Below are 19,594 nucleotides of genomic sequence, written 5' to 3'. Positions count from 1 at the left end.
GATCAACTCCAAGGAGCCAGTTACTTCTTCAAGATTGATCTTAGATCGGGGTACCATCAGTTGCGGGTGCTCGAGGAAGATGTTCCAAAGATAGCTTTTCGAACCCGCTACGGGCATTTCGAGTTCGTAGTGATGCCCTTTGGACTGACTAATGCCCCTGCAGTATTCATGGACTTGATGAATAGGGTATGTCGTCCATATCTAGATCAGTTCGTCATCGTCTTTATTGACGACATACTTGTCTACTCTCGGAGCGAGGAAGAGCACAGAAGCCATTTACGATTAGTACTGGAAACCCTGCGATCCGAGAAGTTGTATGCGAAGTTCTCTAAGTGCGAGTTTTGGATCCGGAGAGTAGAATTCTTAGGGCACGTGGTCAGTGAAGACGGAATCCACGTGGACCCCTCCAAGATCAAAGCTATTGAGAACTGGTCAGCACCAAAGACGCCTACGGAAATTCGTCAATTTCTAGGCCTCGCTGGCTACTACCGTCGGTTCATCCAAAATTTCTCTCGGATTGCAAAACCCCTCACCATGCTAACCCAGAAGGGTGTATCGTTCGACTGGGAAGAGAAACAGGAGAAAGCATTTCAGACCCTGAAGAGAGCCCTATGCACCGCACCAGTATTATCCCTTCCCGAAGGGACAGAGGATTTCGTCGTATACTGTGATGCATCCAATCAGGGGCTCGGTTGTGTCTTGATGCAGCGAGGCAAGGTTATTGCCTATGCCTCGAGACAGCTAAAGAACCATGAAGTGAACTACACTACTCACGACCTCGAGTTAGGAGCGGTTGTCTTTGCATTAAAAATCTGGAGACACTACTTGTATGGGACGAAGAGTGTGGTGTACACTGATCATAAAAGCCTCCAACATATACTGAACCAGAAAGAACTCAACATGAGACAGCGGCGATGGGTCGAGTTACTTAACGATTACGACTGTGAAATTAGATATCATCCGGGGAAAGCCAACGTAGTAGCAGACGCCCTGAGCAGAAAAGAATATTCCGGACGAAGGACCAAGTCGTTGACAATGACTATACACTCACATCTATCCACACAGATCAAAGAGGCTCAGCTGGAAGCTCTAAAGCCTGGAAACGTGACGGGAGAATTCCTGCGTGGAATGGAGAAAAATCTGGAGGTTAAGGGTGACGGAGCCTATTACTTTATGGACCGAATCTGGACTCCACGCCATGGAGGTTTTAGGGATTTGGTTATGAGAGAAGCACACAACACTCGTTACTCCGTCCACCCGGGTTCGGATAAGATGTATCTGGATCTCAAAAAGCTATACTGGTGGCCGAACATGAAAGCAGAGATCGCTACCTTTGTAGGTAAGTGCCTTACTTGCGCGAAGATCAAAGTAGAATGTCAAAAGCCATCAGGACTCCTCCAACAACCGGAAATACCAGAATGGAAGTGGGAGCGAATCACAATGGACTTCATCACCAAGCTGCCCAAGACAGCAGGCGGATTAGATACCATATGGGTCATCGTTGACAGGTTGACCAAGTCCGCCCACTTCCTACCCATCAAAGAGACGGATAAGATGGAAAAGCTCACTAGGACTTATATAAAAGAAATAGTGCGATTGCATGGCGTCCCTATATCTATTATATCAGACAGAGATAGTAGATTCACCTCTAGATTTTGGCAATCATTACAAAAGGCACTAGGGACGAGGCTGGATATGAGTACAGCCTACCATCCGCAGACTGATGGACAAAGTGAGAGGACGATCCAAACATTAGAAGACATGCTGCGAGCTTGTGTGATCGACTTCGGGAAATCGTGGGATACACACTTACCTCTTGTGGAGTTTTCCTACAACAATAGTTATCACACGAGCATCAAGGCAGCTCCATTCGAAGCTCTCTACGGCCGAAAGTGCAGATCCCCGTTGTGCTGGGCCGAGGTGGGAGACACTCAGTTAGCTAAAGGACGAGTTCCTGATAGCGCCCTCACTGGTCCAGAGATCATTCGAGAGACGACCGAGAAGATTGTACAGATACGTGAACGACTAAAAGCCGCTAGGGATCGACAGAAAAGCTATGCCGACAAACGAAGAAAACTCTTGGAATTCCAGGTCGGAGACCGAGTCCTTCTGAAGGTCTCGCCCTGGAAGGGCACGATACGCTTCGGGAAGCGTGGAAAGTTAAACCCAAGGTACATAGGGCCTTTTGAGATTCTTGCCAGAATCGACCCTGTAGCTTACAAACTAAACTTACCCCGCGAGCTAAGTAACATACATCCGACCTTCCACGTCTCAAACTTGAAGAAATGTCTGTCTGACGAGACTCTCGTGATTCCCCTCGACGAGATCGAGCTCAACGAGAGCCTAAACTTCGTGGAAGAGCCTGCGGAGGTTTTGGATCGTGAAGTAAAATGGACGAAACAAAACCGCATCCCAATTGTGAAGGTTCGGTGGAACGCCAAGCGGGGACCGGAATTCACCTGGGAGCGCGAGGATCAAATGAAACTCAAATACCCTCATCTCTTCGCTTAGTAGTATTGTAATATCATATCTGTTTGTATTCTAAATTTCGGGACGAAATTCCCCTAACGGGGGGATGATGTGACAACCCCAAATCTAATTCCGTTACAAACCCTATTTTCACTAACGGAACGTGTCACTATATGTTATTTTATGCAATATTTGGAATCGTCAATATCCGAATATCTAAATTTATGCATGGCTTAATATTATCATAAGAAATATAACTCGTATGTGTTAACCCCGTTTAACTTAATAGAGTTGTATTACCATTTCAACCACTTCACCCGGGTAAAAAGTTTTAACCCAGTTAACTTTAAACATCTGGTAGCCGTGTATCGGGTGCGATTCCCGAGACATATGCAATGGATGTGCCCAACATTTGAACACTCATTTACTACACACCCACACTCTCTCTCTACTTTCTCTCTCTAGACTCGAAAACGACCCCGATTCCGCTAATTTCCGACCTCCAAACGTAAGTACTCATCCTCTATCTTATTCTAGACATGCTTCATTGAATTTAGGGGCCAAAAATCATAAAAATCAAGGACCATAAAGGAGTTTACGGCCTAAGAAGCTCCTTAGGCCATAAACCCCTAAATCCAAGCCAAAGACCAAGTTTTTCCTTCTTGTGAGTTAGTATACTAATTAAGGCATATATCTAGAAGGGTTTGGACACTAAAACACAAGGATTTGATGCTTAAAAAGGAGTTTACGGCCCAAGCATGTGCTTAGGCCGTAAACACCTCAAACACCCCATAAATCTATGTTTTAAGCCCCAAAAACACTTCTAGGGTGTTTGGTAAATTAGACTTGACTCCAAGGAAGGCTTAAGTGCATTAAACATCATCATTTGAACATAAAAAGTGGAGTTTACGGCCAAGGCTAAGCTTGGGCCGTAAACACCCAAACTTTTGTGTCAAACAAGCCCCTAAACTACCCTAATGCATGAAAGGAATTTATCTAAGGCCTATGGAAGTGTGTTGTACCATTAAACACTTCATTTTGACACCAAATGAAGAGTTTACGGCCAAGGATGTTCTTGGGCCGTAAACTCCCCATAAATATGTGCCAAATTGTTCCAAACTCACTATAGGGCCTTCTAGGATTTTTCTAAGCCATTTGGGACCATGTTGTACAAGTAAAACCTACATCTTGAAGGATTTATAGGAGTTTACGGCCCAAGAACAAGTCTTGGCCGTAAACTCCCCAAAAATATCACAAATTATGATGTTAATCCTTCTCTTTTGGTCCAAAACACACACCACTAAATCAAGGAAGTGACATAAGGCCTTAAACACACATTTTGGAGTGTCACAAGAGTTTACGGCCAAGCCTAGGGGGCTTACGGCCATAAACTCCCAATGAGTGACTTCTAGGCCATAAACTCTAAGAAAGTGAACTCATGGACCCTCCCATAAATCATCCATGGCCTTGTACCACTCCCGGGAACCCTTTCTAGACCTTAAAACCCCGAAAACGACACTAGAATGTCCAAATTCTATAATGAAAAGCACAAGATGATTAACTTCTTGTAAAATACATATTTCATATGACATTAGGGTCCTAAAAGGTGTTCAAGTGGTTATTTGGTACCAAACGCTCAATCGACACTATTACCCGATTCACCCGATTTCCGCGATTTCAGGTGAGTTCATACCCCTTTAATGAACCTTTCAAGTGTTTTACATGTTTTAGGGGAGAGATACAAGTTGCTTATAAATGTTTACGTCAAGTTTTACAGAACGATTTCCGAGTTACAAGGATTAATCACATGTGATTCACTACCCTTAGTTCGAATCACATGTGATTTGTCCCTATGCCTTAAAAACGGGTTTTACCCTTTTCCAACTATTTTTAGACAGTGAATCAGAATTTAAATGTTATTTTGGAAAAATACTTTTATTTAATCAATTTGCTTAGAAAATGTAACCACTCTGATATATTTATATAAATAAGACTTGGAGGACTTAGGACCGATATCTCGCCTTATTTCCTGTTCTTGTTTGATTGTGGGCTTAGGGTAGTAGTTATCCGTCCGACTGTCGTTGATTTCTTACTTATATAATCTGTATATCAGTATGGTATACGAATATTACTGCTTTCACTTAATGCTAAAGTCACTAACGTGCTAAGAAACATCCCCACTAAGATAACCATAATAGGTATGGTTAGGGTCGCTACCGCTACTACTCGCTAAAGTTATGACTATCTACACTATAATACTCACTATTACTAGACGATACACTAGTAAGAGAATACACTATGATCAATACTGAAAGATTACTACACTATAACAACAGAGAAAACACTAAACAAACAATAATACACTAACCCACTACGAGATACTCTATTCGCTATCCACTACGCCCGGAGTTTTCCAGCAGGGAGACGACTCTACATGTATAGATCTATACGGGGCAGACGCTATTACATCCTGACTGTTAACTCAGTCCGCGCCGTACAGGCCCAGGGATGCCACTACTTCACTACACTGTGCATGACCGGGAAGGTCATGGGATTCTCTATTATCCTCACTATTGGTAATGTACAAGGAATACCCTACAACTACTCTAAAATACTACACGAAATGTTAAATCACATCCCGAAGTAAGTAAGTATCTATCACTAAAGGAAGCTCGCACCTCTATCATTGATCACGGGCTTAACTTATCCTATCACGTTTGTTATTTGGAGATTTGTCAATGTATTTTTACAGTATACTGTTTTCAAAGAAATAAAGAATGCATACTTTTCACAGATTGTCACTTGCAATGTATTTCCTGGAAAATAAGGGATTTTTCTAAGTTTCTACTACTTATGAACCTAAATGATACATCTTTAACACTAATGCTTTGTATACAAAAACTCACACTAAACTCTTATGAACTCACCAGCCTTATGCTGATAATCGTTTTCAAAATAACTTGTATCTTCGGGTCAAAGATAGACAGGTACAGACGCAACATTTTTGGAGAAGGTGGAGCACACAAGACCCATCTCTTATTTTTGAATTAATTTTGAGTGATTGTTAAAAATTACAAAACACGCATGTAATTAAATTCTCTATGTAATACTATGGTTGTATGTTTCTTGTTTCTACTATTATGCAATTGTGATGGTACTGTTCGCTACGTCATCCACCCCGAAACGTATTCCGCCGTTATCGGTTTTGGGGTGTGACAACGTGCCTAAGGTTAAGGTAAGAAAAAGAGACAGCTACTAGACACTATGGGGACTGTAAGCGATTTAACAGAACTGGCTTGTTGAAAGAAATTCAGACTAGAGATATCAAACGACCTAGGGGTGGATGCACCTATGACCTGGGACGGGAAGAGAAATACTTTTTTCTACGGTGAGCTTTCTCTCGTAAAGGAAAAGACGCCCAAAGACAAGTTCCAACTGTTGGGAAGGGGACATGATCATTCTTGGTAAGATACTTTCTATTCAAGGTGTTTAACTTCATTTTATGACAAACCCTTCACTCATTAACACTCCATTTCATAATGCTTGATTCCAAGAACTCTCTAGGAACCGAAAAACTCTTCAAGAAGCTTGCTAGATCGAAAACAACATCATTTCCTCTCATTTCTTCACCAAAACCGAATCTATCATTCAAGGTGAGTTCATACCCCCTTGTTTTTGGTTGTACTGTGTTTTTGGGGGAGGATACAAGTTGGTTTTGTGTTATATCTAAGTATTTATGCATGTATGTGTGTGTTTTCATATTATATGTTGTGATTATGTTATGGAAACATGTTAAACCTTCACCAAACTCGAAATATCTACTAAACTTTGTGATGTTTGTAAACTTAACCACCTTATGTGACTTACCATGAAGTTGGAAGGATTACACATGCTAAGGATGTTTGAAAACTAAATAAAATCTTATCAAGGGCTATATTTGACAAATAAACAAAAAGTGAGGTCTTTAGGTTAACTCATGGTTTTGAGAGGATTAAAAGAGTCATTTTTAGATAAAAATGGATCTTTATGATATTCATGGTTTTAAATGGGCTAAAAGTGTTGACTTTCACAAAATGGGCTTCTATTTGGTCCTTCACGGTTTTAATGGGCTAAAATACTCAATTTTCGTAACAATGGGCCTTATTTAGAAATTCACGGTTTCAGGGGCCTAAAATGTAATTTTTTTGGTCTTTATGGACTTAAAATGTTTTTCTATTAAATTTGGGCAGAAAAAGTCATATCCAATTTATTTGGGCTGAAAATGTTATTTTTAACAAAAGTGGACTGAAAATTTCATTTTTTTCAAAATGTACCCATAAATGTAAATTTTCAGGCCTAATGGGTCTAAAGTGTCATTTTTATCAAAAAATGGACTTATAATGTAAATTCTCGGCTTAATGGGCCAAGAATGTCAATTTCAGTGAAAAGTGGGCCTTCTATGTCATCTTGATATTAATTAAGCTAAAACGATGTATTATAATATCAAACGAGCTATTTAAATCATTTGCACTCCTTACATGTTACTTGGGCCTTATAGGCCCATTCATTCTTTTATTGGGCCTAGTATACACATTCCATGTTTATTGGGCCTTAATGACCCAATTATATGCTTATTGGGCCCTGTACACTCATTACATGTTACTTGGGCCTTGTGGGCCCATTGATTTTCTTATTGGGCCTCACGTCACATTTTATGTTAATCGGGCCAATAACAAACAATACTTGACACTTCGATAAAAAGAAATGGTATTTTCGTCAACAATGTTTTGTGATCAAATGCATACTCGAAAATATTATCTTAAAACGGAAAACAACGTGATACACTGTTCGCGTAAATTTAGTTAAGTTTCATTTTAGACGTTCTTCCATTCGTACCTACCTAGTGTACAACCTTAACTCCTGTAGTTATAACCAGAGTCTTCTAGAAGGAGAGCGAGAGTTTGTGTATAGATTTATATATGGTTGACAGCCCCGCACCTGAGCTGTTCGCTACAGCTAGACTAGGCCAGTCTAGGGTGACAAATGTCTTACCTTAAACAAGTCGACGCCTGAAAAACGTCATGACAGGCAAATCAGTCATATCAAGCATGGTTATTACAACTCACATAGAGATTAACTCCACTGTAAATTTACGGAATACATATACATTTCTGGTGATACAAAATCATACATACATTGTTACTCGGTCTTAGGGTTTTTAGACCACAACACTTTTACAAGCAGAAAATATCGGATTTTCTGGGAAACCTACATTATACACTACCTTCTACTTACAACAGAAGATATAGGATTTTATGGAATACTTTCTTTATACATTTTCAAAACAGAAACACACATGCTTTAATACAAGATTTGACACAAAACTTTCAAACCATTTTTTTTCCATAAAATATCAGATTTTCTGGTGCTTACAAAGTGATACAAAACCTTTCATACAAACATTCTTATGAACTCACCAACATTATATATGTTGACTGTTTTCAAAATAACTTGTATTCCCAGGAAATCGTTAAGCGGGTTGGTCACCAAGAACACATGGATTTTGTCATATTTTTGTTATCATCATACACTTATTATTTTGGAATGTAATTTGTAATCCAATACACTTATGTAAACAATGATGGTTGTATTATTGTGTGTGTGATGATGATGTTGTCTTGATTCAATTATTTACACTGTGATGATATTTCAAGATGAAGTCACCCAACCCCCGGACGTTTCCGCCGTTCTAGTTCGGGGGTGTGACATATACACATTTTGTAAAGGTAACGTGGATTAAGAAAACCTCCAAACTAATCTACATAGATACCTTCTAGTAGATGTCTATTAAGAAATGTGGTATTTCTTGAAATCTATTTGTTATATCTCATATTGAGAATATGAATTTATAGTAAAAAAAATATCCTTATTGATATTAATCATAGCTACATGTGAAAAAGGTTTGATCATAGTCAATGTCATGAGTATGATAAGGACCATAGTCAATGACATGAGTATGAGAAAAACTTTTATAACAAGTCGTGCTTTAAATGTGTATGATTATCCATGTAATGTATTCTTTTTAGAAGAATAACTTACTCTTATAGCCTTGATATAGAGAGAACGTTCAATCAAGACAACGCTTGATTATCATAAATGGATTACATCTCATGTTCATGACTATAAGTCATTAATCGTATTCGAAGTCTGACATATCCCCTTGGTATTTGATGGATTTGCTAGAAACCATCAAAAAAGCTCATTAATTAGAGATTCCACATTTCTCAAGTCATAAATGATTTCTACCATTAGGTCATGGTTCTTGAGCTGCTTCAAGTTCCATGTACCTCCCACTTGCTTTGTCATTAGAAGCTTGTTTTCTATTAACTCGGCTATCAAAGGAATAAGAAAACTTATTCTTGGTGGGTTTGAATATAATAACTTAAGCCGTATTTAGAGTATTATAAAAATATGTATGTTGTATATTTTGAATTTAAAAGGTTTAGTCCAACATAGGCTTCAAATCCATAAAACATTTAAGTAAGATAGGGATGGAGCCTTTCCATATAAAATGTTATGAAGAAAATGTTATATCTACTGGTTAATTAGTGTTTGTACACAAGGTACAATTGATAGTGTTGTAGGTGTTATCCCAAGGAAATAAAAGGAGGTCATTTCTACCGATTAGAAAGAAAATCATACCAAGTAAGATTTAATTCATCCTTTATTATCACTAAGGCCTTAGATAGTTCTTACAGGTTTGAATTTCTACTTTATATTTGAAAATTTTAACAAAGATTTGACAATTATGTTGTAACATGTAAAATATAAGTTATAACTACTATAGTTGTTAATAAAGTTGATTTGGTATGTAACAGCCCGAATTTCCAGGTATCTTTTATGTTTATGTTTTTGGTGTTTTGTAAGAGGACTCGGCGAGTTGGAGCTCAGACTCGCCGAGTAGGATCGCGGTTCTGGACGCGGGTTCGCGCCTGGACTCGGTCAGTCCAAGGTATGGACTCGGCGAGTCTGTGCTGTTTAATGAAACCCTAATTTCTCGAGTTTGGGACCTATTTAAAGGGACTTAAGGCCGTCATTGTGCTCACCAGACCTCCTGAGTGAAACCCAAGCGAGTTTGAGCGATTGGAGCAAAGCAAGGAGCCATTATTGACCTTGGAGGTGTTATATTGCAAGGGAAAGGAAGCAATAGCTTAAGGGAATCAAGTGGAGCCACTTTCTGAAGATTTGAGGTCCAGAACATCACATTTGAGGTACTACTTTCGAGCTATTCTCTTTTATGTTGATGTTTATGTTGATTTAGGGCTTATTGAGCCCTTTTGTGGTTAGATCTAGTGCTTCCTTGGTCCCTTAAGTGAGTTAGGTTATAGATCTGGACCTTTGGAGGTCCAGAGTGTCCCTTTACCCAAGCTTTTTATGAATCTATGAGGGTTTTGGATTGGGGTCTTTGTGCTTAAGGTCAAAACACCATTTATGAGTCATGGGGTGTGTTATGAGCACCAAGTTATGGACTTTACGTGATGAATTAGCTTAGGAGGGCCAGATCTATGAGTTGTTGGAGCGGATCTGACCTTAGAAGCCAGTTTGAGTTGGTGCATGGCATCGACTCGCCGAGTCTGAAGAACAGACTCGGCGAGTAGCATGAAGATTGTCCTTGACCACCCGGTGAGTGGTCCAGCCGAGTTATGAGTTGACTCAGTGAGTCAGGGAGAATTAGAGAGGGTTGACAGGTGGACTGAGTCGAACTGGAACTCGCCGAGTTGTTCTTGAGACTCGGCGAGTTGAGTCGGGGTGGCCCCGCGATTCATACCAGGTGGAACTCGTCGGGTCAGGGGAATACTCGACGTGTCAAAAAGGGAATTCTAGAGAGTTAGTGAAAACGCTTAGACTCGCCGAGTCACCCTAGTGCACTCGCCGAGTCCGGTCAAAGTTGACCGTTGACCAGAGTTGACCAGTGTTGACTTGATAGGGGTAGTCAACCTTAGTGGTAAAAGTGTTAATTAGAGTCATATGATGTTATAGGAGGATTATAGCTCGGAGGATCGAGCACGAGTGATTCCAGGATTCGCGATTTATCGAGATACGTGAGGTGAGTCTTCTCACTATACTTTACCTTGAGTAGGTAACCAGAGTTACGTGATCAGAGTATTTGTATGCTATATGTATGTGATATGTTGTACTGCATTATTTCTATGTGATTTATGCTGTGCATGTTTATAGAGTTGGAAACGGAAGGTTCCCAGAGATAGAACCTGAGGGTTCACAGAGTTTGGGTGCACGGACCCATGGAGTTATAGCCTCGAGTGTCTAATATGTGTTATGTGTGTGGTATTTTGGGGAACTCAATAAGCTTTGTGCTTACTGTGTTAGTGTTGTTGTTTCAGGTACTAGCGATGACCGTGGGAAGGCGCCGGCTTGATCTGTACACACGCATGAGATTTTGATATATATATGATCTTTGGATTTGTATGATGTGATTTCGGATTTTTAAACTTATATTTTTATGAAATTAAATGAGAAATGTTTTTATAAATTGTGAAAAATTATTTTGATATTCACGGTGTTACAAATTGGTATCAGAGCCTTGGTTTGAGGGATTCGAGTACACCTTCGGGCGTATTTGAACTCAAACTGAGGATTTGAGAAGTATTTTCAAAAAGAATAAAAGATTTTGAAAATGCAGAGCAGAGTTGTGTGTACGATCAGTCCGCGCCCGAACGGTGATTTCCCAAAATACCCTTATGTGATATTGATACTGATATGATGTATTCGCATGCTAGAGTAGGCTAGGTATTCCTATTAGGACTAGAGTGGCCTGATTTGTGATGCCTTAGCCTAGGAAGAGGTGAGCTGCTATGAGATGCTTGAGAGTGAGTAGGTAGCAGCGAGGGGCTTATGTGAGATCTATTAGAGGGAGATTTATGCATGATAGAGTACTTGGAATTTGGGATCCGAAGAGGAGGACTTGGGGTGTATTCTGATACGGTGTGGACAGTAGTATTGGGCCTGTACTGCTGAAAGCACCGGAGCGGTGTACAGCCCAAGTAAGAATCTTTGGAATACCAAGGATCAAGGAGGAAAGAGTTGACGAGTGTGAGTATGATCGTATGGGTTCTAATTTATCGTATGTTGTATTTCAGAGGTAGATCATGGTGAGGACACGCTTGATGCCTGAGAGCAGTGGTACCAGTGATGAGGAGATCCGTCGGATCATCCATGAGGAGGTGGTTGCGGCCATCAGGGCAGAGATACCAGAGATGTTTGGGTCTATAAAGACCACGTTGATTGAGACCTTTGACGAGCGTTATGCCGCTCTTTCTGAGGCTGCTGTTGCAGCGGCCACCGCGGCTGTTGCTGCCGCGAGGCCGCAAGGTGGTGATGCGTTGCTGTTCCGGGAGTTCAGCAACACAAAACCACCAGAGTTTGATGGGACCCAGGATCCGGTGGCAGCTATGAGGTGGATATCTGATATAGAGGGGTGTTTCTTCACTTGCTCATCTCCTGAGCATTTGAAGGTTCGATTCGCGCTGAACCAGCTTCACTTGGGAGCGAAGGACTGGTGGAAGTTTGTGACGGCGCATTTCACGCCTGCTGAGCTTGCGGCAGTGACCTGGGAGAGGTTCACTTCCATGTTTCGAGATGAGTACGTTCCCCAGGTGGAGAGGGAGCGTTTGGCCCAGGAGTTTCTGACCCTCAAGCAGGGTACTGAGTCAGTTACATCGATTACCAGGATGTTCCATGAGAGGGCGATGTTCTGCCCTGAGCACGTGTCCACTGAGCAGGCACGTATGAGTTGTTATTTGAGAATTTTGAGGCGGGATATTCGGGAGTTCGCAGCGAACTCCTCGTACCGGACATTTGCTGAGCTTCAGGCAAATGCCCGGAAGAGGGAGATTGAGCTAGAGACTCAGGCCAGGGAGGAGGCGGAGTCTCAGGGGAGGGATCGGCGACCGGCATAGTCTCAGCCGACAGCCAAGCGGGCCAAGCCCGCTGATCCCAAACCAGGGAGCCAGAAGGGCCGCACTTGTGGGAAGTGCGGCAAGGGTCATGATGGAGTCTGCCGAGCAGGATCTTGCTACAAGTGTGGCAAGGAGGGGCATATGGCCAAGGACTGCCCCAAGGGGTTTGCGGTGTGTTTTCACTACAACCAGACCGGACACCGGAAGGCAGAGTGTCCGCAGTTACGAGGATCAGCTCAGGGAGCACCTCAGGGATCTGCCCCTGCGGCCATCAGAGCTACAGAGAGTCGGCCGGTGAAGGCCGAGGCGCCGAGGGCACGAGGGAGAGCTTTTCAGCTGACCGCGGAGGAGGTCCGTGCAGCGCCTGATGTCGTGGCTGGTATGTATTCTTTCATGTATTTTTTTTGATGTTGAGATATTATGCTTATGTTATGTTATGCGTAGGTACTTTTCTTGTGAATTCTGTACCTGCCTTGGTGTTATTTGACTCGGGTGCGAGTCGGTCTTTTGTATCTTTGGCTTGTTGGATTAATGTCTAAGTCCATAACTATAATTGGTAAGACTTGACCCGACCCGGCATGGTCCATTTGGGTTGCATACCATCATGCACTTGGATAGACTATAATGAGATAAATAAGACACTTATGATTATTAATATATTATAAGTTCTAGTATATTAATAATAAGAATAATAAGATTATTTAATTAGTATTGATCAAGAATTAATCTAGGATTAATTAAGTGATCAAAAGAAGACTAATTAAATATATGGGTTGATTGTGTAAATCATCCATACTTGTATAGTGGGCTAATGCTCCATGGATAATCAAGTTGGGCTAAAACCCATAGGATGGTCCATGGATGCTCCATGGTGTATTTGTACCCATGGATCATGGAAATGAAAGGCCATGTCAATTAGGGTTTACATGGTGTAACCCTAACTATATAAGCATCTTATTCTTGACCAAAATCGGCCACTAGTGTGAGAAGTAAAAGGGCTAGCCGATTTCATAAGTTCTAGAATTCTCTCAAGTTATTCCAAGTGTTTTGGTGATTGTGATTCCATTTGAGGTGTCACACTTGGGGCACTAGGCACTCAAGCTTCATGAAGACATTCTACACCAAAGAGGTATGTATTCTATCTTGCTATTGTCATTGTTTTGTATGCTAGATTAGGATAATACCTTGGAAGTTCTTATTTGCATGTATAATAGAGAAAACATAGATCCAAGGTATTTAGGGTTGCATGTACACTTAGGAGTGTTAGAATGCTCAAAACCCAACAGTGGTATCAGAGCCTAGGCTTGTTTTCTATTATACTTGATGCAAATTGCTGAAAAATGCTGAAAAACTCGATTTTCTGGCTTTCTGGGCACTGGACTCGCCGAGTCCACTGATGAACTCGCCGAGTCCATGAGTAAAATCATCCTACTCGCCGAGTAGGTTCATGCACTCGCCGAGTAGGAGCCCCAGACAACATATTTTCGAGGTTTTTGGCTAGAAATGGACTAGGAACATTACCCTAAGCTGTTTTTGAACTTATAAACTTGTTTTTTGATGTGGTAATGTTCATGCTAATCCAATTTCAAAGATAATTGTCAATAGATTAATGTTTTGAATTAGTTTAGTGATTAGGCTAATTACATGAAAAAGTTTGATTTGAATTATCTTGTTCTTATGAGTTGCTTGGATTAATAGAAAAGTTAATTGATTATGTGTTTTCAATCCAAATTAATCTAAGAGTTGATTCTAAAATGTGTTTTTGTAACTTGTCCTCAAGTTATATGAAAAGTCACATTTAAGTTTCATAAAACTCATAAAAGTTGGCAATGGTTACAAAAGATGAAGAGTCTTGTCCTTAAGTTATGGAGGTTCAAGAGTCACTTCATTAAGTAATAAAATATGTAACCATAATTAAATCCATAAGTTATAAAATAAAGAAAAGTTAATTCTTTTATTAGTTTAAAGTCTTCCATAACTTGTCCTCAAGTTATGGAACTTGAAGAGTTTTTGGATTAAAACTACTTTAAACACATAAGTTATGGAATTAATTAGTTTGGAATAGTTTCAAAACTTGCCCTCAAGTTTTGGAATTTGTAAAGTTTTCACTTATGAATACTTTAATTCCAAGTTAGCCCTTAGAATTTTAAAAGTTAAAATTCAACCCTTATACTTTATAATATTATAAGTTAATAATATATATATATATATATATATATATATATATATATATATATATATATATATATATATATATGTATAAGAGTAAAGTCAGTCTTACCGCTAGTACGCCTCATTCACGAAGCCGGTCTATAAGGTGGGTATAAGGTTGTTGCCTATAAAATGGCAACTTAATGGGTGTCCACTCTCACCCACCGCTTGCTTGACCGGTGGAGGGTCGTTAGCCGAACGGGTTTGACAAGACTATAATTCTCCCTTCATTAATAGTATTAATGATAAATACTAAGTAACTAAACTCTTAATAATACCCAATCTTAGTTACTTAGGAAAATGTGAATAAGGTGCTAATCCATGAAATTACACTTTGCACTTTGTTTAAGTCGTTAGTGGAGCGTGTGTGGTTAACCGGCACACTAACCTGGACTTAACAAGGTAGGTAAAGGGTGACTTAATATTTATCATAGTATCGATGGAGCGTGTGTGGTTTACCGGCACATCGATTAAGGGGTAAACACTTAAGGGTACCAAGTAATTTGCATGGTTACTTCACACCTTGTTTTGTGATCCTCGGCATCCCAGTCACAAAACCTGAAGGGAACACTCGAGATTGAAACATGCCTTTGAAAAGTTCAATGAATCTCAAAAGATCTAGGAGTTTCAAAACTAATTAAAACCTAATAATACATTTCGTTTATCTTGGTGGAAATTGGTGAATCGTCATTCACATACCTTCAAATATTTTATAGCTTGGATTACGGCATCCCTCTTCTAAGTTATAAAATAGTTTGTTGGGTCTTAGCCTTAATATTTCATATTGGGTGTCATATTAAGGACTTTAGATCAACTATCTTGAATATCTCCCATAACATGTCTGGTTTAGACATTTATGATCTTCCCAAATCTCTTGAAACAAGCTTTCCTAATGAAGATGATGTCGCATGGATATCATACTTCTTTCTCCTCCTCCAATTATTCTCCCTAACCCACAAGTTCTTGAAAAGTTTAAGGTCACTCAAGCCCTATTGGCAAGGCAAGGTCTAGGTGTGATCACATCTTGCAGATGTAGTCACATATTGACAAGCCGGGAGAGTTGGGTGTCAAAGTCTTGAGAAAGTTGGTGGTTCAACTACTTTCTAAGTCACATAGTGAGTTCTTTTGGAACACCTATGAAACAGACTATGACAAGACCCTTAATGATCTTATCTATTTGCTAAGATCAACTTCCTAAAACTTTATGGACATTGACAATGATGACATTGGATATCCAGTAAAGCTCTCTCTTCCCAGTGGAAAGGGATCGGCCATAGTCAACTCGGTTGACCAAATGGTAAAGAGAAAAGCTAAGTCTGTGATAGTCCCATGTACCATTATCAAAGGGTCCATATGTTTATATTGCCAAAGGAAGGGGCATTGGTTGCGAAGCTGCCAAATTTACCTAAGGATGTTAAAGTCAATAAGTTTGACTCTACTTCAGGTAAAATCCACTATCTAACTCTGTTAAGTTTCTATTCTGAGATTCTTGATACATGATGTGACTAGGTCACATGGTGATGTTTTATGAATCAAAGAAAAGTGAAGAAACTTAAAGAAAGAATATGCTGAATCTGATCGCGTAGATGGATTTCTATCGCGTAGTTTGAAGATCGGATTCTTGAGCTACTTCTTAGGAGTTATGAGATATTGCTTAGGAATAGATAACAACAAGTTTTCATATGGATTGTAAGGATAAGTTTTTCCGTAAAGTTTTAAAAAATAAAAGGAAATTTTAGATTTTATTTATTTTAAAATATCCTTACAATAGCATTTGAGGGAAAATTGTTGCTTATATGATTCCATTAAGAGCAAGAGTGGAAATATGAAATTGATTCTTTCATTTGTGGTAATGTCTAGATTTACCAAATAAGGAAAGATTCTCATCACCCAAGTTTCAATTGGACCGGAACTTGGAATCATGCAAGTTGTATAGCATGATGAATGAGAACTTTCAAGTATTAAAAAAAAATTAAGACTAATTACTTGTTCACATGGATGTGTGAGTCAAGTAAAGGACTAAGGGATCGAGTACACATTCTTCTGCACTGGTCAAGTCCACCACAAAAGATTGATAAGACTATTCGTCATAGTTTACTAAAGCTCAGTAAATATGATTATACTTACAAGCTTAAGTGTAACTCTGAGACATTGGAAAAGGTTCCAATGTATGGTAGGGCGAATAAGAAGAATCAAATTAGGCAGAAGGATAAAAGTTTCTCAAATCTGAAAAGATGGAAGAGTACTTTAGTATCAGTTTTTATGATCATCTTAATGATTTAGAGACCTAATCACAATTCATCCTCTAAGTGCATTCTGATAGCTAAGAAGAGGAGCTATGAATTGGTGAAGTGGCTAAATCAAGAAGATGAGTCATACTTCGTTCCAAAACAATTTTTAGAGTCATACTCCACGATTGTAACTTGAGTGACATGTCTTAAAGAAGGTTTAAAACACTTGTCAAATGTAAGAGTAAAAGTTTTCTACTCTTGTACATTTGAAATTGGTAAGTTGTGATGTTTTGGATAAAACAAAGACCAACTTAGGCCAATTGTGTGAAGTGTTTGTCTTGATTAGAATCTGCACTATCTCTTGGATGTTTGACAAGGGAGTCTTATAGGTCAAGAGGACAGTGGGAGTCTTAAAGGTCTTGAAAGTCTCAAGAACTAATCAAGAATAGAACCTGAAGTTCTTCACTAGCACACGACTTGCGGTTTATAATCTATCATGTTGACATATTCTGTGCCCATTCCGGTTAAAGTTGGCTTTGCATATGAGTTCTTAGAGTTCTCAATGTGTTGCACAACAACTTGGAAGCAATGGCAGGCCCTTGAGCTGCCAGGTGGCAAGAAATTAAGATTGAGTTCAATCCATATGAGTGTGGATTTGTCATTATCCTTGTCTTGTGTCTATGGTTTTGACAATTCACATGGATAAGAACACATACAGCATTAAATCTAAGTGTCATAAGGTTTCTCTCCGATTCATGAAAATGATGGTGAGGAAACACTTTCACTAAGTAGATTTTAGCTAGATAGCAATTGTGATATTTGCATTCTCAAAGTCGTTAGTGGAATGTGTGTGGTTTACCGGCACACTAACCTGGACTTGTGAGAAATGGCAAAAAGGTCTAACCATTATGATTACGGCATACCTCTTCATAATTGTTTAGACACACAAGTGTGCTATCTAAGGGAAGGTGTATGATTTTGATAAAGTTTTATCAAAACAATCTAGTATTAGAAATATGAACTTTGGTAAGGAAGTCAGTTGATTTCTGAGTACATGTCAAAGCTAGTGGGAGCATAAGTGTTATGCTAATAATCATCATGTTAGTGGAAGCATGATAATTATGATAAGTATTGCAAGTTAGCAATGTTAATTATAGAAAACAAAAGGTTTCAATTGGGAAAAGTTGTTTTGCTATAATTAAGGGAGAGGAAATTATACTTCATCTCAAATCTATAAGCTTAGATCGTGAGGTTTTAATCATTTAGTCAAGGATATATATGAATTTCATGTTGGAATGGCTCAACATAAGGAAATTCTGTATATGAGTCCATTATTTGCGTTCTAAAATTCGATTATGATTACGGCATCCCTTTTCATAATCTGAATTATGAGAACTTGGCAAATAGAAATGGAAATGTTATAGCAAAAGACTGGTTTAGTCTTTATGTGAGACATCATGAATCGATTCTCATATGATTCGGATATAGGATCGATTACATGTGCTATATTCATCCTTTCTAAAATTTTCTAAATGCCTAGGGCATTAAGAAGGGAAAAGGTTTAGAACTGGATATGACTAAAAGGATTAAACAATTGTCGAGGACAATCTAAGGTTTACCAAAGATTGGTTGCTCAAGGACAGTTAGAAGTATAGTGATAATTCTGGAAGGACCATATTGATATAGTCTGTAAGGAGGCAACTCCTGGTCAGAAGTGATAGTCAAAATGGAATCTGGAAATGTTTCAAAGTTAGAATTTTCAATCTGTCTAAGATTAGGGAACTTAATGCAAGAAGGATGTTTCCAAGGAGTTGATCTCCTTTGGAATACTCTGTAATGATTGTTGCCAAGCCTTTGTGAATTTGTGCTTAATCATTACAAGAGGGTCAATGCATATAAGGTTAGAATCTAACAGATTTCAGTCAATGGCATGAATTTGGAATTCTTGCATTTGTAGTAAGGATTTGGGAGTGTGAAAAGAGAATCATTGAAGTTATGTTCAATTGATCTAGTTCACAAAGTAAAGATCATAGAAAAACATAGTATGCATACTTGGTGTGTGGCATGACTAGTGTTTAGAAAACATAGTGTACATGCTTGGAGCATGGGACAACTATTGTTTTAAATTCAAGAATAAAGTTGATAGCTGAAACGGTATACAATGGATAATGTGTAATCATATGGTGATAAATAAAAGGTGTTTTATTTATGTTCATAGGTTTTGATACCATATTGGATTCAATTATTATTGTGTTTCATTTTGCATGTTTTGACTTCCCGAATAAACTAGGTTATTCTTCCGGAATGACTAAGTTATTCAAACCATCCACAGTCAGTCATATGTTGGAAGTAGATATGAATTAAGACTGTCATGGGTTGGCTTGTAGAGGTCTAAGGTGTTGGACAAAGGGCTACAACACTCATGAGTGCTCATAAGTTCTGAGTATTGGATTCAACCCGCGCTCATTGGAATCACTTCATGGATTTTATCACGAGTGATCATGAGACGATAATATCTTATATTCTTCAAACCTAGAGATATGAGTTGTTACTATGAGTTGATAGTACATTGATTGCATGAAAACGCATTTGGTAACTCGGTGCTATAAAACGTGCCTTTGTGTATGATTCAACAAGTAGTAGAACAAGCAATATGAGTCGAAGTTTATCCATTCCTTTTACCTTCGGGATAAAAGTGATATCTGTGGGCCCCTCGATGATTTGATG

The sequence above is a fragment of the Lactuca serriola genome, chromosome 6 (assembly GCF_051521515.1).
Source record: "Lactuca serriola cultivar US96UC23 chromosome 6, Lser_US96UC23_V15, whole genome shotgun sequence".
NCBI lineage: Eukaryota > Viridiplantae > Streptophyta > Magnoliopsida > Asterales > Asteraceae > Lactuca > Lactuca serriola.
The sequence above is the reverse complement of the archived record's forward strand: the minus strand, read 5'-3'. Positions refer to the sequence as shown.